A 20,511-nucleotide genomic window follows, 5' to 3' on the forward strand; every position below is an offset into this window, starting at 1 on the left:
AGCTCCTTGAAGTGAGAGCTACAGGCTGGCAGGGAGAAGGGTGACCCCAGTGTCAACCAAGAAAAGTTAGATATGGCTGCACTTCAGAGAGCTCACCAACCAGGTGATGGTCACCAATAACAGCAGGAGGATGTTACCAGTGCTGAAACTGAGTATGTCTGGCCTGGACCCGAACACCATGTGTTGTTTTGTCTTGGATTTTGTGATGGAGAGCAACCACTTCTGGAAGTGTGTGAACAGAGAGTGGGTGCCTGGGGGGTCAGTCCAATTCATATGTGCATATTGAACTCCTTACATAAATAAAAACTCTAAATTCATATAGTATGAGTTGAGGGTCTACAGGGGATGACTACCAGCCATGGCATTCTCAAGACTCGATGCATATCTGTCAAGGCTTACCAGAAAGAGATTACAGCTCTTAAAACTAAATAAAACTGATTTGCAAGAGCTTGCTGTGATGCAAAAAGAAGCAGGGATCACAAAGATAAGATGGAAGAACCCAGAGACAAACAGCAACCTGGGTATTACTAATGGAAGTAGCTTATCCCTGGACTCAGTTCCTTCTACCTGCCGTCAACCCCCATCCTCAGTTTGGAGGTCCTGTCTCACTTTTCTCCACCCATGGCTGTGAAAAATGCTCTATGCTGAGGAACCACAGTTCACACATCCCTGTCCCTGTCCTCAAAGCTGTGCCTAGGACTCCTCCCCACTTGGACAAGCTCATACTTAGCCCATACACTCATTGGAAAAATTCTCCAACCTATTCTGACAATTCATTTGCAAGTTGTCCATGATCTGATCCCATGAACTTAGCCCAGCCTCAGCATGTGTGTACATACTATCATGTTACTCCTGAGCACAACAGGACTGCATCAGTACCCCAACCTGTGGTCAGCTAGCAGAGCACCTTCACACCAGGTTCTCAGACAGCATAGCTACCTAATGGGCTGGGAGTCCAGACCTTCCCAGTGAACACTATCTTACCCAAATAATCTCAGGTCCCTTCTCCTCAGGATTCTCACTCTATAAGAACCATATCGTGGCCACAGATATTCCTGACAGCCAATATCACACCTTGGCCTCATAACCTCATGGATATCCCTGTCACCACCTTCCATGTAAACCAAAGCCTTTTCTTAAAATATACACTATTTTTTTTTATGTCTACCAGTTTTACTCAGGATTTGATCTAGGTACAAAATGACAGTCTCATAGGTCAAGAAAGAAAAAAAAATCTTATTAACTTCACTTTAAAATATGAAAAGGAATATATGTCCTGTTGTTCATCAAAAAAATAACCCCACCCATCATCTGCAACACAAGTGTAGTCCTATGTTGTGTTTATATGCTACAGATGAATTTAAGTATGGAAACAAAACTCAGTTGGACTGTTAAATCACCATTACTTGATCATAATAAAATTTTGTTTGCTAAGATCCAGAAACTTATTTTTTTGTGTCTCTTACAGAATATAGATTTGACACACTAGAATTAATAAACTCAACTCGTCTTATTTAGTGAAATAAAAAGCATACTTTCAATTGCATTCCTTGTTTCTTCAGAGTAGTTTTCAGGTCCCTTTTGTGACAGCTATCATACTTATAGTTAAGATGTTAGGGACAAAATAATAAATTCATAGTTGAGGACAACAGACTTTAACTGCAATGGAAATTTCACTGTTTTGCCCAATAGAATGTGTTTATTTTTAGCATATGTAATTGCCTCTTGTATTGTTAAACATACAAGGGCAATATTTTTCTTCTGAAAAAAATAGCCAAAGACAATGAGCAAAACATTTTCTGCAAAATAAAGGCAATATGCAAAAAAAAAAAAAAAAAAGAAACAACAACAGCAAAAAACTAAATACAGTTCTAAAAAGATCTAGTGAGAGGATTCAGTACTAGAAATTAGTGACAAACATAATCCACTAAAATTTTCAAAATTTACGTAGCTCAAATTCTCGTCTTTTGCTAACTTACTGTGCATCTAGAAATATTTATTTTGGAAAATATTGAGCAAACTTCTTTTGCCCAGAATGAAAAACTTTAAAGTTTAAGATGGATTACACAAAAGAACACATGCTTTCCTTTTCAAAGGAGAGTAATTTTTTTTTTTTTTTTTGGCGGTACGCAGGCCTCTTACTGTTGCAGCTTCTCCCATTGTGGAGCACAGGCTCTGGACACGCAGGCTCAGCGGCCATGGCTCACGGGCCTAGCCACTCCACGGCATGTGGGATCTTCCCGGACCATGGCACGAACCCGTGTTCCCTGCATCGGCAGGCGGACTCTCAACCACTGTGCCACCAGGGAAGCCCTAAAGGAAAGTGATCTTAAGAGCTTATAATTACTTAGTAAAGGTTTTCTGAATATCAAATGCTTTTTAAATGCCCCTTTTTTGGTAATCTCTAAATTAATTGGAAGCATGTAAAATTGTTCTAAACTAATGATAAAAAATCAACTTCATATTTTTTAACTGGCTCTTTAAGTTTTATATTAACAAATTGTAGTTCATGATATACCTTAAAATATTGTGATAAAGTATCCAGATTAAGTTCATCCAAAGAAGAGATAATGCATTTCTACATTTGTTTGTGATAATTGGAGCAAAGACTGTATTAAACTAAATAATGATACTTTGACAGTGTAAAGATACAAATGTACATGAAAGTAATATTTTTCCAACGGTGAGAAGATGTATTTTATACTAGACCTGACTTAAGTCTTTTGCACAGGATATTTCTTTGTCTGGAAATGGCTTTCCCCCATAATCGCCTGGCTTACTCCTTCAATTTCATTCCTCACAGAGGCCGCACCTGACCACTCCACATCAACTGCCCCAATGTACTATGAAAACTCTTGGTCTGTTAGATTTTTTTCATAACACGAATTTTTATCTACTATGTTTTTTCTTTTATTTTCCAAATATTTTATTGATTGCCCCCCTTGCCCCTGTCAGAATTCAAGTTCCTCAAGTGTAAGAACTCAAGTTTTTCTTGCTAGTTGATCAGTCCCCAAGACCTAGAATCATTTTTGGAAAATAGGAGCCCAGTACATATGTGTCAAAAAAACACTCAATGACCTAGGAGGAATTTCAGGAAAACTTTTGTTGTCATAATCACATAAAAATACATAATGTCTATAAAACAGCAATAACTAATTAGATGGGAAGAACAGGCTGGAATGAGAAAGGAATAATGAGGCAAAAATGGGTTTAGGTGAGATTAAAAAATACTGCTAAGAAAGTAAAAAACAAAGTCTAAAAATTACAGCCACACTAGAGGCCCTAAGACAACAAGAAACATTAATAGGATTATAAATGTCACAGCAATAATCTTTTTTTTGGTTAAATTCCTGAATCAAAAGCAAAAGTATAAAGTCTGAGTTTTAAAGATGCAATAACTACATGTACACAGAGAGAAACAAATTACCCACATGTTTGATAAAAATGTTAAAAAAAATAATTATATACACAAACTATTTAAAAAGTGATGAAGAATGAAAGAAATGTCAATTGATATTTACAAATATACCAGTCTAAATTAGGGATATGATTAGTCTGAAACCATTGAGTGTTAGAAAAAAATGATAAGAAGGTAAAAAAGAAGTTAATAAGAAATCAATGATAGTATGAAAAAGGAAAAAATTTCAACATAACAAGAAGATAATAGAAAAAGGAAATTGAGGTCATTTAACTACTAAACTGTAGACTGTTCTTTCTATGTAACTATGTTCTCACTCTATCCACTTTCTCCTATTTTTCCAACATACTTTGGACATTTTAAAATAAATTGCAACACACTTGAAAACAGATAAATTATAAGGGTTTACATCACATTTTCTTACCACAATGTTATAAAACTAGTAATTATAACAAAATGTGATAAAATATTTTGAAGTTAAAACACACATTTCTGAAAGTTTGTGTAAATATGAAAGTAAAAGCTGAGTTTTTAGATTTCTTATAAATATCAAAGTAAATTATGTACCTCAAAACTCAAGCACAGGGGAGGAGTCAAGATGGCAGTGTGGGAACACACAGAGTTTGCTTCTCCCCACAACTAGGGTGCCTGTCAGCCACTGGTAGGGGACTCTGACCCCCAAGGAGACAGGAGGAACCTCAGAGTGAATGAGTAGGATGTAGGCAGATCAATGGGGGAGAAATGGAGCCCAGACAGCATTGGCGCCCCTTGGGCTGGGGAGCTTGCTGAGTTCCCAAGCCAATTCCCCCTCCCCTCAAAGCCCCATCCAGGCCACATGGGTCCTGGGGACATAGGAGGGAGGCTGGGGAGATCAGGAGTGGCAGATAGGAGGGGCCATCCAGGAGGATCAGGAGAGGAGCAGAGGGTGATTACCCTACTCACTTGGGCACAGGGAGCCTGCTGAGCTCCCAGGCTGGTCCCCTGCCCTCCAAGGCCCCCTTTTCCCCCTACCGTATTGGTCCTGGGGACATAGGAGAGAGGCCTGGGAGATCAGAGAGGCAGGCAGGAGGGACCCTCCCAGACCCCAGACCAGAGGAGCAGGAGAGGAGAGGAGGGCATTTGCTCTGCCCCTGCTGGGCTCCCAGGTGTGGTCCCCTACCCTCTGAGACCAGGGGTGGGTGGCATGCCTGGGTTCCTACTGTTCCTTGAGTATAAGTCCCATCCCCCACAACCCTCAGGACATTTTCCAGCCTTGTGGGTCCTGAGCATTGGCCCCATACACCAGCCAAACTTCACCCTTGCTTAGGCCTTGCTCTCCACAGCCAAGTCCTTCCCTCCCTCACCTTTTTTTTTTCCTTTTCCCTCCTCCTCTTTTTTACTATAGGGTACTGATGTACACTCCAGTTGTGATTCATATATATTTTTATTTTTACATTCTTTCTAATAAATCTGTTAGTTTCCTAGTCTAATTTTATTTTTACTTTGTTACTCTTCTTTTTTTTGCTGCCCCACCTGGCTTGTGGGATCTTGATTCTTGACCTCGGGGTCGGGCGGAAGCTCTTGCAATGGGAGCTCCGAGTCTGAACCACTGGACTAACAGAGAACCTCAGACTCCAGGGAATATTCTTCAGAGTGAGGTCTCCCAGAGGTCCTCATCTCAGCACAAAGACCATCTCTACTCAATAGCCTACAAACTCTAGTGTTGGAAGCCTCGGGCCAAACAACCAGTAAAACAGGAACACAACCTACTCATTAAAAAAAAAAAAATGAGATGGCAAAAAAATATGTCACAGTTGAAGGAGTAAGGTAAAAACCTACAAGACCAAGTAAATGAAAAGGAAATAGGCAATCTACCTGAAAAAGAATTCAGAGTAATGATAGCAAAGATGATTCAGAATCTCAGAAATAGAATGGAAGCACGGATTGAGAAAATACAAGAAGTGTTTAACAAAGACCTAGAAGAACTAAAGAACAAACAGAGATGAACAACACAATAACTGAAATGAAAAATACACTAGAAGGAATCAGTAAAAGAATAGCGGAAGCAGAAGAACGAATAAGTGAGCTGGAAGGCAAAATGGTGGAAATAACTGCTGAGGAGAAAAATAAAGAAAAAAAGAATGAAAAGTATTGAAGACAATCTCAGAGACCACTGGGACAATACTAAATGCACCAACATTCAAATTATAGGCGTCCCAGAACAAGAAGAGAAAAACAAGTGGTCTGAGAAAATATTTGAAGAGATTATAGTGGAAAACTTCCTTAACATGGTAAAGAGTCACCCAAATCCGGGAAGCACAGAGAGTCCCAATACAGGATAAAACCTAGGAAAAATACACCAGTACACATATTCATCAAATTAACAAAAATTAAATGCAAAGAAAAATATTAAAAACAGCAAGAGAAAAACAAAAAATTAATATACAAAGAAATTCCCATAAGGTTATCAGCTGATTTTTCAGTGGAAACCCTGCAAGCTAGAAGGGAGTGGCAGGATATACTTAAAGTGATGAAAGAAAAAAACCTACAACCAAGATTACTGTACCCAGCAAGGATTTAATTCAGGTTTGATGGAGAAGTCAAAAACTTTTCAGACAAACCAAAGCTAAGAGAATTCAGCACCATGAAAACAGTTTACAACAAATGCTAAAGAAACTTCCCTAAGCAGGAAACACAAAGAGAAGAAAAAGACCCACAAAAACAAACCGAAAACAATTAAGAAAATGGTAATAGGAACATACATATCGATAATAACCTTGAAAGTAAATAAACTAAATGCCACAACCAAAGGACACAGACTGGCTGAATGGATACAAAAAAAGACCCATATATCTGCTGTCTACAAGAGACCTGATTCAGTCCTAGGGACACATACAGACTGAAAGTGAAGGGATGGAAATAGATATTCCATGCAAATAGAAATCAAAAGAAAGCTGGAGTAGTGATACTTGTATCAGATAAAATAGACTTTAAAATAAAGACTGTTCCAAGAGATAAGGAGGGACATTACATAATAATCAAAGGATCAGTCCAAAAAGAAGATATAACAATTATAAATGTTTATGCACCCAACATAGGAGCACTTCAATACATAAGGCAAATGCTAACAACCATGAAAGGAAAAATTGACAGTAACAAAAGAATAGTAGGGGACTTTAACACCTCACTTACACCAATGGACAGATTATCCAGACAGAAAATTAATAAGGAAACACAAACTTTAAATGACATAATAGACCACATAGATCTAATTGATATTTATAGAACATTCCACCCAAGAGTGATGGAATACACTTTATTCTCAAGTACTCATGGAACATTCTCCAGGATAGCTCACATCTTGGGTCACAAATCAAGCCTCGGCAAATTTAAGAAAATTGAAACCTATTAAGCATTTTTTTTGACCACAACACTATGAGATTGGAAATCAATTACAGGAAAAAACTGTAAAAAACACAAAAAAACATGGAAGTTAAACAGTGCACTCCTAAATAACCAAGAGATCACTGAAGAAATCAAAGAAGAAATAAAAAATACATAGAAACAATGAAAACACAATGACCCAAAACCTATGCATCACAGCAAAAGCAGTTCTAAGAGGGAAGTTTACAGCAATTCAATCTCACCTCAAGAAACAAGAAAAATCTCACATAAACAATCTAATGTTACTTTTAAGACAACTAAAGAAAGAAGAGCAAAGAAAACCCAAAGTCAGAGGAAGGAAAGAAATCATAAAGATCAGAGCAGAAATAAATGAAATAGAAATGAAGAAAACAATAGCAAAGATCAATAAAACTAAAAGCTGGTTCTTTGAGAAGATAAACAAAATTGATAAACCCTTAGACAGAATCATCAAGAAAAAGAGAGAGAGGACACAAATCAATAAAATTAGAAATGAAAAAGGAGAAATCACAACAGACACTGCAGAAATACGAAGGATTATAAGAGACTACTACAAACAACCATATGCCAATAAAATGGACAACCATGAAGAAATGGACAAATTCTTTGAAAGGTACAATTTTCCAAGACTGAACCAAGAAGAATTAGAAAATATGAACAGACCTATCACAAGTAATGAAATTGAAACCATAATTAAAAATCTTCCAACAAAAAAATGTCCAGGACAAGATGGTTTCTCAGGCGAATTCTATCAAACATTTAGAGAAGGGCACATTTAGAGAAGAGCAAACACCAATCTTTCTCAAACTCTTCTAAAAAATTGCCGAGGAAGAAACACTCCCAAATTCATTATACAAAGCCACCAGCACCCTGATACCAAAACCAGAAAAAGGTATCACAAAAAATGAAAACTACAGGCCAATATCACTGATGAACAGAGATGTAAAAATCCTGAACAAAACACTAGCAAACAGAATCCAACAGCACATTAAAAGGATCACACACCATGATCAAGTGGAATTTATCCCAGGGATGCAGGGATTCTTCAATACATGCAAATCAATCAATGTGATACACCACATTAACAATTTAAGGAATAAAAACAATATGATCATCTCAGTAGATGCAGAAAAAACTTCTGACAAAATTCAACACCAATTTATTATAAAAACCCTCCAGAAAGTGGGTATAGAGGGAACCTACCTCAACATAATAAAGTCCATATATGACAAACCCACAGCAAGCATCATACTCAATGGTGAAAAACTGAAAGCATTTCCGCTAGGATCAAGAACAAGAGAAGGATGTCCACTCTCGCCACTCTTATTCAACATAGTTTTGGAAGTCCTAGCCATGGCAATCAGAGAAAAAAAAGAAATAAAAGGAATACAAATTGGAAAAATAAGGATTAAAACCATCACTATTTGCTGATGACATGATGCTATACATAGAAAATCCTAAAGATACCACCAGGAAACTACTAGAACTAATCAATGAGTTTGATAAAGTTGCAGGATACAAAATTAATGCACAGAAATCTCTGGCATTCCTACACACCACCAACAAAAAATCAGAAAGAGAAATTAAGGAAACACTCCCATTTACCATTGCAGCAAAAAGAATAAAATACCTAGGAATAAACCTGCCGAAGGAGGCAAAAGACTTGTACTCAGAAAACTATAAAACACTGATGAAAGAAACCAAAGATGACAAAAAACAGATGGAGAAATATACCATGTTCTTGGATTGGAAGAATCAATATTGTGAAAATGACTATATAGCCTAAAGCAATCTACAGATTCAGTGTAATCCCTATCAAACTACCAATGGCATTCTTCACAGAATTGGAACAAAAAATCTTACAATTCATATGGAAACACAAAAGACCCTGAATAGCCAAAGCAATCTTGAGAAAAAAAAAATGGAGTTGGAGGAATTAGCCTCCCCAACTTCAAACTATACCACAAAGCTACAGTAATCAAGACAGCAAGGTACTGGAACAAAAACAAATATAGATCAATGGTACAGGACAGAATGACCAGAGATAAATCCATGCACATATGGACACCTGTTTTATGACAAAGGAGGCAAGAACATACAATGGAGAAAAGACAGCCTCTTCAATACGTGGTGCTGGGAAAACTGGAGAACTACATGTAAAAGAATGAAATTAGAACACTACCTAACACCATACACAAAAATAAACTCCAAATGGATTAATGACTTAAATGTAAGACCAGACACTATAAAATGTTTGGAGGAAAACATAGGAAAAACACTCTGACATAAACCACAGGAAGAACTTTTTTGACCCACCTCCTAGAGTAACAGAAATAAAAACAAAAATAAACAAATGGGACTTAATTAAACTTAAAAGCTTTTGCACAACAAAGGAAACCATAAACAAGACAAAAAGACAACCCTCCGAATGGGAGAAAATATTTGCAAATAAAACAACAGACAAAGGATTAATCTCCAAAATATACAAATAGCTCATGCAGCTCAATATCAAACAAACAAACAATTCAGTTAAAAAGTGGGCAGAAGACCTAAATAGACATTTCACCAAGGAAGACATACAGTTGGCCAAAAGGCACATGAAAAGATGCTCAACATCACTAATTATTAGAGAAATGCAAATCAAAACTACAATGAGGTATCACCTCACGCCAGTCAGAATGGCCATTATCAAAAAATCTAGAAACAATAAATGCTGGAAAGGGTGTGGTGAAAAGGGAGCCCTCCTGCACTGTTGGTGGGAATGTAAATTGATCCAACCACTATGGAAAACAGTATGGAGGGTCCTTAAAGAACTAAAAAAAGAACTACCATATGACCTAGCAATCCCACTACTGGGCATATACTCTGAGAGAACCATAATTCAAAAAGAGACATGCACCCCAATGTTCATTGCAGCACTATTTACAATAACCAGGACATGGAACCAACCTAAGTGTCCATCGACAGAGGAATGGATAAAGAAGATGTGGCACATATATACAATGGAATATTACTCAGCCATAAAAAGGAACTAAATTGAGTTATTTGTAGTGAGGTGGGTGGACCTAGAGTCTGTCATACAGAGTGAAGTATGTCACCATATGTTAATGTATATATACGGAATCTAAAAAAAAAGTGGTACTGATGAACCTAGTTGCAGGGCAGGAATAAAGAGGTAGACATAGAAAATGGACTTGATGACATGGGGTGGGAGGGGGAAGCTGGGGCAAAGTGAGAGTAGCATTGACGTATATACACTCCCGAATGTAAAATAGTTGGCTGGTGGGAAGAAGCAGCATAGCACAGGGAGATCAGCTCGGTGCTTTGAGGTGACCTAGAAGGGTGGGATAGGGAGGATGGGAGGGAGGCTTAAGAGGGAGGGGATATGGGGACATGTGTATGCATACGGCTGATTTGCTTTGTTGTGCAACAGAAACTAACATGGTATTGTGAAGCAATTATACTCCAATAAAGATGTACTAAAAAAAAAATGGTATCAATAGAAAAAAAAAAACCTCAAGCATAAGGACAGTTTGAAAAACTGCAGTATTTACAAAAGCTGAAGATACACAGTTCCAAAGATAATCAGCTCCACTCCTATATATATACCTAAACCCAACAGGAGTGCATTCATAAGTTCACTGAAAAGCATGCACTAGAATATTCATTATAGCATTATTTGTAAGCCCAAACTGGGTGCTACCCACATAAATATCCACTCATAGGAGAAGCCGTAAAAATTGTGGAATACTCACACAATGGGAATTGATCGTCTATAATGTGCATAATGCATAATTTATCAATACTAAGTACAAAAAAAGACAGGACGAATCTCTGGTTTTAGAAGTCATGAGAGCAGTTAAGTGGAACAATTTTTACTGAGATGAGAATGTGTTAGGTTATTGGTATTCTGTTTTTGATCTGAGTCTGACTAAGCAGGTATCTTCTGACATGTGAAATCAATCCATTGAGCTGAACTCTTTTGATGTGGTTACTAGTCTTTACCGATACTATGTTCAATAAACACTTAAAAGTACATAGAAATTAAAAATATCATTCCCATTATATTTTTATTTATTAATTCATTAAAATAAGTAGAAACACATTTTAATCATGACATGCTTTGCAAAACAAAAGAAAAAAAAGACCCCTAACTTTCAAAGACTTTTATGATCACTCAAGAAAGCAAAATTACAGAGACAAAGAAGCATCAGGAAATCAGTAAGGAAAAATAAATGACAAATTTAAAAAAATGATTTAAACATCAGGAAGTGTTATTTATACTGGTTCTGTGGGCTCCATGACTATGAATTCTTCTGTGAAGTGGATGAAGACTCCATCCAGGGCAAATTTAATCTCAGTCAACTCAATGAGCAGGTGCCTCACTGTAGACAAGCTCTAGACATGATCTTGGACCTGGAGCCTGATGAAGAGCTGGAAGACAACCCCAACCAGAGAACCCTGATTAAGCAGTCAGCCAAGATGCTGTATGGGTTCACCCAGACCACCTATATCCTCACAAACCATGGCACCACCCAGATGTTGGAAAAGTACCAGCAGGGAGAGTTCGGCTACTGCCCCACGTGCACTGTGAGAACAAGCCAATGCTTTCCAATAGCCTTTCTGACACCCCAGGTGAGGCCCTGGTGAAGCTCTACTGCTCCAAGTGCATGGACAATTCCACACCTAAGACACCATCGAGGCAGCACCACACAGAAGGCCCCTACTTGGGTACCAGTTTCCCTCACATTGCTCTTCATGGTGCATGCTGAATGCCGGCCCAAGCAGCCCACTAACCAGTTTATGTCCAAAGTGTACAGTTGCAAGATCCATCCACTGTCCTACCAGGTGCAGTTCCAAGCTGCCAGCAACTTTGAGTCTGTCAAGACCGTTCACTTATTCCCAACCCCACCTGTCACTCTGTCTTTGACAGTTCCAGTCCTCCCCTGCCACCTTTAAGGAAATCTCTATGGTTTATATTTTAAATTAGAAGAGTCATTATTGTGGTGTGAATATGAAATAAAGTAGAAAAAAGGCAAAAATTAGCATTTACTCAAAATTTATATAAAATCTTGCCAGATCTCTTCAGGAAAAATATTTTAGAGCTTGATGACTCCTAATATGAATGTTGTAAAATCATAAGGTATTTTTAAAATAATTCTATGGTAATTTATTTAACTACTAAATAAAATTCATTATTTATATTAAGATACATTAGCATCATTGATTAATGTATGAGAAGAATACTGAATAGTACCATAATAATGAAGAAATTTTTAAAAAGATCTACAAGAACTACCATGTTGAAAGGTACAAAAATCACAGGTCTTTAGAAAGGAAATTTTCATATACCTAAAATCAACTAACTCTCATATTATTTAAATAGTTCTGGGCTATAAGTTGAAATGGACTTTGCTGTGTCAAACCACAGACTGACTCGCATTATTTTAAAAAAAGCAAATCTCAAATATCACTAGTAAATAGCAATTAAATCTTGAGAGAATATATTTTTATACTTGATAAAATCAATTCAATGTTTAATAAAATTCAAAGAAAGCATAAGTACCAACAGACGTATCTAAACATGACAAGAATGTGTATCTCAATCCACCTATATTTCAAAATGTTCTGGAAATTAATTTAATAGATTTATGATTATAAATGTGAAAAGAAGCTAAAATTTAGGTATATGATCTAGCAACTACTATAATGTACTATAAAACCTTTTATTTTTCCCTTGGAATAGAGAGTCAAGTCAAAAATAATGAATAATCCAATGAAATCAGAGTGTATACAAAATTTATGAACATCAGTGGGGAGAGATTGGATGACACATTAAATTGAGAATTGGCTAATTATGTCAAGTTGGGTTGATATAAAACATCTCTTAGTGGGAGAACTGAAATTCCAATCCCATCTCAGTGGAAAAAATCAAGATGCCTATTTGGAGAGTGTTCTTAGCCATCAAAATCTAGTTAGGCTAATTCAATGACTAATGATAACACCATACTTCTATGTGAGTGACAACAAATATAGACATTGTAATATTCATATTCTTCTCAGTATATTATTTTGTTAAGCACTGCATGTTGTTCTAGTTTTTTTTTTTTTTCATATTGTAAGTGTTAGTTTTTGTTAACTTGATCTTTCTACACTTATCTATCCTTGAGGTGCTTGGATTTATCCTGTAGATACTGTGTTGGAATCATGTTAGCCACCTCAGGGTCAGATATTATGAAACATTTTTGTAATCCACAATGGAGACTTTGTAACAAGCTACAGCAGTGGGGAGAAGCAATTTATTTAAGTATAAGGTATAAATGGGGCAGCAAAATAATAACATTAAAATTCAAACAAGACTCTTTCAAATAGGCATATTTGTTGAAAATATTTAATCTAAGAGGCAAGTAGACAGATGAGTAAGGACAAGGAGCAGAAAACTATGGTGTCTTGGAAAACCATATCCATGTGAGAACTGAATACTGTCAGCACCAAGTTCTTTCATGTAGTCTTGAATTCAACTGTAATTGAAGCACAGATCATAAATGAGAAAGGTTTTTCAATCTGACACCCTTAGAGGAAAAAAGCGACAAATGTAATTTTCAGATTGCAAAGCATTAGTTTATCATTGCACTTTGTTGTGAAGATATAGAGCAAAGTTGGAGAATATTTATATACCACATCCTAATGACACATGGAATAAGAAAGTTGAGCTCATCATTTTGAAACTTAATATCTCTTTTGTATACTAAAAAAAGCAAAAAGCAAAACTGTGATAATCGATATTTTTCACTTATATCGAGGGATAGTTATATTAAGCATGGTGTTTGTAATAAGAAGCTGCGGTTGCTCAAATGGATATTGCAACATATTTTTCTTGTCTACTCAAATTTATAATCTATGTTAGACAGAATATTTAGCTTACCAACTTACTCTAATTATCCATACGTATACCCCAGTTACCATGTTTTAATTAATGTGAACATTATATAAATTATATAAATCATCTTGAATTATGAAAAACTTTTAAAACTATCTTTCTAGCATATTGTTAAGATAAAATTAAAATTTTATTTACAGTCAATTCACTTAAAAACATTTTATCTGAAGCTTTTGGGTGGAAAGAAAAAGCGTTTACCATTACCTGTACCCACAGAAGGATTGACTGAGTCTCTTAGTATCAAATAACATATACATAAAGTATGAGATAACTTGTTTCTTAATCATATGCATTAGGAAGTATATACTGCCTTGCTAAATAAGGGTTTGAAAACTCTTATTCTAATGCTTTCTAGTTTCATAATCTTGAGAAAAGATACCTAATCTGTATTAAACTCAATTTATTAATCTGTGACGTTGACAAACATTGAGTGACTCCTCATAGATTAATTGAAGAGATTAAATAACATAAGCCACATAAAGTATACTACTATACATAGAAAATGATCAAAGTGTATTGACTATTATTGATATTAATTTAATGTAAGTAAGTGTATTTGGTAATTCCACCCAAACAATCTCTCTATAGTGCTCCTGGCTTCTGGGATATTATGGAGCTATTTTCACTAAAGATGGGAGACGATTCCACTTCAAATACAGCATATTTCTTTCAAACATATCTTCGATCCTGTTTCTATTTAGCATCCTTTGAAGTATAAATTAATTTCCAAAGGGAGCCAACCCTCTTTTGCTGAATGTTGTAAACAGATTTTTTTTCTTATTTATTTATTTATTTTTTGTAAACAGATTTTAATCTCAGTACCTGACAGGACAACACAGCTCTTCTCTTCAGCACACCATGTATTTGTCACTCTACTCAGTGTATCCAGTTTTCTGTGCACTGTAGATCAGTAGCTGTATCTCCATCTCCAGGCATATTTATTTCTGCACTTTTTGTATCACCAAATAATCCTAAGTATGCATTGATTGTTTCCTGAATTTTATATTTCAAAGGCAGTAGTTATTGATTGGACAGCTCCAGAAACCTAGATTTGTGCCCTTGTCTCCAGTCCCCATTCAGGGACAGCTAGAGCAGTGGCCCATATGCCATTCTTCTCAAAAGCCTAATTGCTTCAGGTGACTATCCCTACTATTTTCTGAAACCTCTGAGACTGAATTCAGAGAGTTGAATTCCGTTCTTTTTTGACATGTTCTAACTACATTCATGGAAGGAAACTTGTACACATTTTCAATTTTTAAAATTACCTAAAATAGTAAGACTTTAACTCCCCCTGGATGCCATGCCTCACAATCATGGTTGTTTCTTTGGGACATCAGTCTGGGCAGGAATCTCCTCCTTCTTTGTCAGGAGGTGAAGTCATATCTTTGTGCTTGCATTTGTTCAGTTTCTCCACACTAAGTTTGGAAAGGCTGTTTTGATTATTTTACAATCCTGACATTCAATTGTGATCATGACTAACTTATTGCAACCAAAACTATTAAGAATCCAGGAATAAATCATCATCTTTCTGTTCTCAGAAGGACAAAGCATGCCACACTTGAAAGGAAAATTGTTTTTAGTAGACCTATTCAATTTTTCTGAAAGGATGCAATTCAAATGTAGACTACAAACACACATTGTACATATTTTACTGCATTGTGTAAGGAAACAAAAACACAGGTAAATAAAAGTAAAATTTCCTTCAGAGTTTTGCAATTCACTAAAATAGCACTATAAAGTTTCTTTGTAAAAGAAGATAATAGGTCTGTTTTTGGTTTCAAAACAGTTCTAGTAGGGTAAAAGTATCTTGAACTGTCAACAAATGTGGCATCCATCTTATCTATTAATGGTCTTGGGAAGACCGTTTTCAGAATGCAAAAGTTTAAAACTGAAATTCACTTCATGGGGTTAGAGCTTTTAATGGATTGTCACTGATAAGGAAATGATGGAGAGCACAATGTTTCTGCAATCTCATTAGCTGGATGTGTTGTGTGAAGCTGAATTTCCCAATCTCCAGAATACGAACATATACTACCAGTGAGGAGAGAAGAAAAGCAATTCAAAGTTCTATACTTAACTTTTATTCTTTTGAATACAGCATTAAAATAACAATTTCCACGGCATTGTATTTTCCTTAGTTCTTTAGTGGGCAATAAAAATAAATTTCATATTATTTTAGCATAATATCATCCTTCCAAAGGAAATCTATTTTGAAATGACATCTCATGTGGTCAGAGAACTTCCCTTAGTTCATATAAAGTTGGCAACTACACTGTTTTCTTCATTAGAAAGAGACAAGATAATATATTCAATCATCAGTGTCACGGGGCATGCTTCACGAGTATTTGCTTAAAACTTTTAATGCTGTGCAAATATGACATTTAAGAAATATTTATTTAGAGTAAGCCAAATAAATTTGTTGACTCATTCATGATGCCCATGGAATATGATTTTCTATTGATCATTTATATTAAAATGTCAATGTGTAAAACTAGATCTCAAAATGCAGGAATATTTGTATATGAATGCAAACTATGTCAATCATGTAGAATTGGTTGACAGGTACACAGATGTTTGGCATACTGTAGCTTAACTGACAAAATTTCCCTATAAAAATAATGGTTTTCTCTTGTTAATGTAGCCTTTTCTTTCCAATTTAATGGAGAAAGTCTATGAATTAAGGCATTCAATTTTTTTAAATATTTATAATCTCAACTTAAATACATTTAGATAGAAATATATAATGAAAGCAAAACAAAGACACACAATTTTAGTCCCAGTTCTGCCACTTTCTTATTTATTTATCCCAGGCAAATCACTCAGTCTCTCTGAGTTCCCATGTATTGATACTTTTGTGTCTAGTAACTAGATAATTGTCAAAGACACTTATAATTTTATGATAACTTTATAAAGACCAGAAACGGGGTAGAGTGATCTCAAAAATACATTAAATATGTGCAGCAGTGAATAAGAATTCTGTTTTCCTCTATGAAGATGGTTGCTACAAATGTGCAATGTTTCAGGTGGGAGAAAAATGTGTCTTCTGACATCTGCAGCAGTATTTCCATGTAAACCAGGAAAAAAGAATGACTTCAAAGGACATAATGATAACTAAGATGTATGGAACACTTTCTATCACTGATAGCTTTAAAGATTTCCTTACAAAATCCTCATAGTAAGCCTCTGAAGTTGATCCCAAAATGACCATTATTTTCTAGATGAGGAACCTGGGACTCAAGAAATTTGGGTAAGACACACAAGGTGAAGTAGCGAGCAACATCAGAACTGGATTCAGAATATGAGAGTCTGGCTATAGAGGTGATATAATTTAACCATGCTTACAGCAACAATTTTGAAAAAACGTGAGAATTCGTTCAGAGATCTGGAAGAGATATGGAAAGAGACCATCTATTTTAGGCAAAAAATGTATTGAAAGCAATATCCTTTTGTTTCAAAAAATACCTGTATTGCTGTAATTTAAAAATAATCTTTTAAATACTCTTCGCCTTTATCAACTGAGAACAATTATTTGATTATTGGGAAATATATAAACAATCATATTAGCCAAATGATTAGAGTTGCTTGGTCTTCAACCAATGGCTTTTGGAAGGAAATACATTTTTCTCTTGATGCTCCTCAAGGAAAAATTGACATAAGAAATAATTGTCACTTAAATATTTTCTAAATGCTTTTAAGGACTTTGATTAAAATTGGGGAGGACTTTGATTAAAATTGGGGAGGGGACAAGGTCAAGTACATAATGCTTTTTCATTTAACAAGGAGGAACTTCCTGACTTATTTGATTCATCTCACAAGGACTTTTTCTGGTTAACATCAACACTCAAAAATTTAGAGAGCTCACATTAAAATATGAATTTCTTTCTTTTCCACAAACACTGGAATATCTGCCAAACCTGGTTCTGAATTCCAATGTGGCAATGGTCCATGGTTGCTGGGTAGCAGCTGCCACCTTTAGGCAGGCCATGCACTTTGCAATGCTTCCAACCACCCGGGGCCTGCTTCACTCAATTACATTTCCAATCTGGCATTAAAAAAAAGAATATTCAGTGCTTTACAGTCTCCTCCTTAATGCCACCATTTAATACTTTTTTTTTCCTTCCCAATACTCATTAGGGTCTTGTGAAATGCCCTGAGTCCAAAGCAGTGAATAATTTTTGTTACCAGTGGAAAGAAGGATGGATTAATTTGATTAATTTCCTCTGAATGCTTTGAAGCAAGGCATCAAAGAATCACTGTTTACCTCTTGAAATGCTCAGATTTGATTCTACAGTAAAGAAAATGTGATTCAACTTTCATCCAAAGGACAATTGGAGAGCTTTGGAACTTTGTGCTTAAACAAAGACATATCATAGTCCATTTTATTCTTTTCTTAAAAGGTATGCATTTAGCATTAATATTGTTTACCCCCTGGCATGTATCAGTAAAAATAGTTTCCCTTTAATATGATTTTTAAGTGTAGATTTATAATTAAAATACATTTGCACTGTAAAAGAAGCTTTCGTCCAAGGAAAATAAAATTTGAAACTATTTTAACATACTCAAATTTGTGCTTTCAGAAAACTTCCCGAATTATTGCATTACAATTAGTTGCTATGAAATCATCTAGTCCTTGCTGTTCTGAAAAGAACCTTGCATAGTAGCCCTACAATTATATGTGCATTATCTGAGTGAATTGAGAATAAAAATAATAAATTATATTAAGTTTATGAATTATAATTTGTATCATTTAGGGCATAATTTTGATTTTTCAGAATATAATTAGTACTTTGATTCTTTATATAGCTAAAAACTGAAAATGAGATAGAGTTGTGCCACCTTTACAATCTTTAGTATCTCTCTGTCTTTGTCGCTGTCTCTCTTGCTCTCACAAGTACAGAAAACACACAAACAGACACACACACACACACACACACACACACACACACAACTGCAGTATCTTTTCTACTCAAAGTCTGAAAAATTATACTTACATGATGTTTTGAAACAACAAAAAAGAAAACTTAATGCTAAGGCATACTCTCAGAGATAGTCTGTGGTATACTCACACATACTGATGGTTAAAATGGAAAATATTTTTAAATGATACACAAGACAGCAATTTTCTATGAGCTTTGATAATGCATGACTTTTGCCTCTCAGTTCAACTTTATAGACACTATATTGAAGAATCTTAAAAACAGTTCAGATCACCTTTGTGCATAGAACTGTTCATCATAGTTCTACAAAATGAAAACATGGAAACAGAATTTCAAAACTAGGAATTAGTAATTTTTTATTTCGCAAAGTATATTATTCTAATGCTATTAAAGTAATATATAAGCAATGTGTAAAAAAACAAAGTCCATCAAAAGTATTTCCTTTAATGTTAAATGACCAAAAAGTGCCAGACATTTCAAAATCCAGTTGTGTTTGCGTGTTGGTATGTATGAAAACTGACAAGTAGAATATAATATTTATATTAAAAATCAAGTAGGTGAACATAGCCAAGACTACCTTATTAAATAGAAAAAAATGGACTTACATTATTGAATATAAACACATATCGTGTTACCATCCTCTAAAATGCAATTTTTGTACAATCTATACAATGTACATGTAGGATATATATACTCTGTAAAAGTTGCTTTTAAATGCTTTTGAGAGCTGTGGTTTTCCCTATTTTATCCTATTCTGATTCCACATTTTTCCAATATTGACCTCATATTGCATTTGTAATCAGAAATAAATGTTTAAATAATAAAGTTGGAGTGAGCCTTAGTGCATCCTGCAGGCAGTTTCCCAGCAAGTACTGTGGACCTCAGTTAAGCAACATCCCAATGGGTGTTCTAGCCACTTCCCTGCGAGTTCAGGACCCACTCCACCTACCCCAAATGTAGCTCCCCATGAGTTTCCTCTACATATAGGAGGCAGTTCTCTGCTTGCTGGCATCCTCCTGTGGAACTTCAGTGAACTTCTCCACTATCTGCTGGGCTACAGCCATGCGCCACCAGGGGGTTCTGAGCCTCAGTTTGGGGTGGGGAGTGGTGTTTTGGGGGTGGGAGTGAGGGAGGAACTTTTGCACTGATATCACCCCTAAGAGTAGTGGCTGCTTTCTCTATTAGGTATTACTGCATTCTTTACTCCATTCACCTGTTACTAGGTATGAATTCTTTTGATAAACTGCACCCATTCCACGTACCACATGGTTTATCTCCTGACTGAACCATGACTGAAAAATCAGCATTATTTACAGAAGAAGACAGATTGAAAGAATCCAACTGGTAAAATGTAAGGGTAATATTTAGGTCAAATGTGAGACACAGGCTAACATGAAAAAACTGTAAATGAAACCTTCCTCATTTGAGAAGAGAGTGAAAAAAATGTGACTTTGGATCTAATGACTAAGCTTCTAAAGAGGAAGAAAAAAATTATCTTACTGAACTAATTATACAAATCATTGCAACAGTTAGGCATAAAGGTAGTTTTTTCTTTTTTTTTTGGAGTATAGTTGATTTATAATATTGTGTCAGTTTAGTTTCAGGTATACAGCAAAGTGATTCAGTTATACATATACACATATCTACTATTTTTCATATTCTTTTCCCATATAGCTTATTAGAGAATATTGAGTAGAATTCCCTGTGCAATACAGTAGGTCCTTGTTGATTATCCATTTTATATATAGTGGTGTGTATATGTTAATCCCTACCTTAAAGGCAGTTTTTGAATCTACTTATTTTTAATGTTTGTC

The 20,511-nt window shown here is 35.5% G+C and overlaps 1 long non-coding RNA gene and 1 pseudogene across 2 annotated transcripts in view; one reads left to right on the forward strand and one right to left on the reverse strand.

Annotated features, from left to right (window-relative positions):
- Window positions 1-20,511, reverse strand: part of LOC309969294 — a 312,522-nt gene that overhangs the window by 223,276 nt on the left and 68,735 nt on the right. The window lies entirely within an intron of this gene.
- Window positions 107-11,779, forward strand: LOC309968265 (casein kinase II subunit beta-like; annotated as a pseudogene). Its single transcript has 2 exons — window positions 107-258; window positions 11,089-11,779. The product of its transcript is annotated as a casein kinase II subunit beta-like (transcript).

Source organism: Leucopleurus acutus (genome assembly GCF_964270905.1).
Source record: "Leucopleurus acutus genome assembly, chromosome: 11".
NCBI classification, from domain to species: domain Eukaryota; kingdom Metazoa; phylum Chordata; class Mammalia; order Artiodactyla; family Delphinidae; genus Leucopleurus; species Leucopleurus acutus.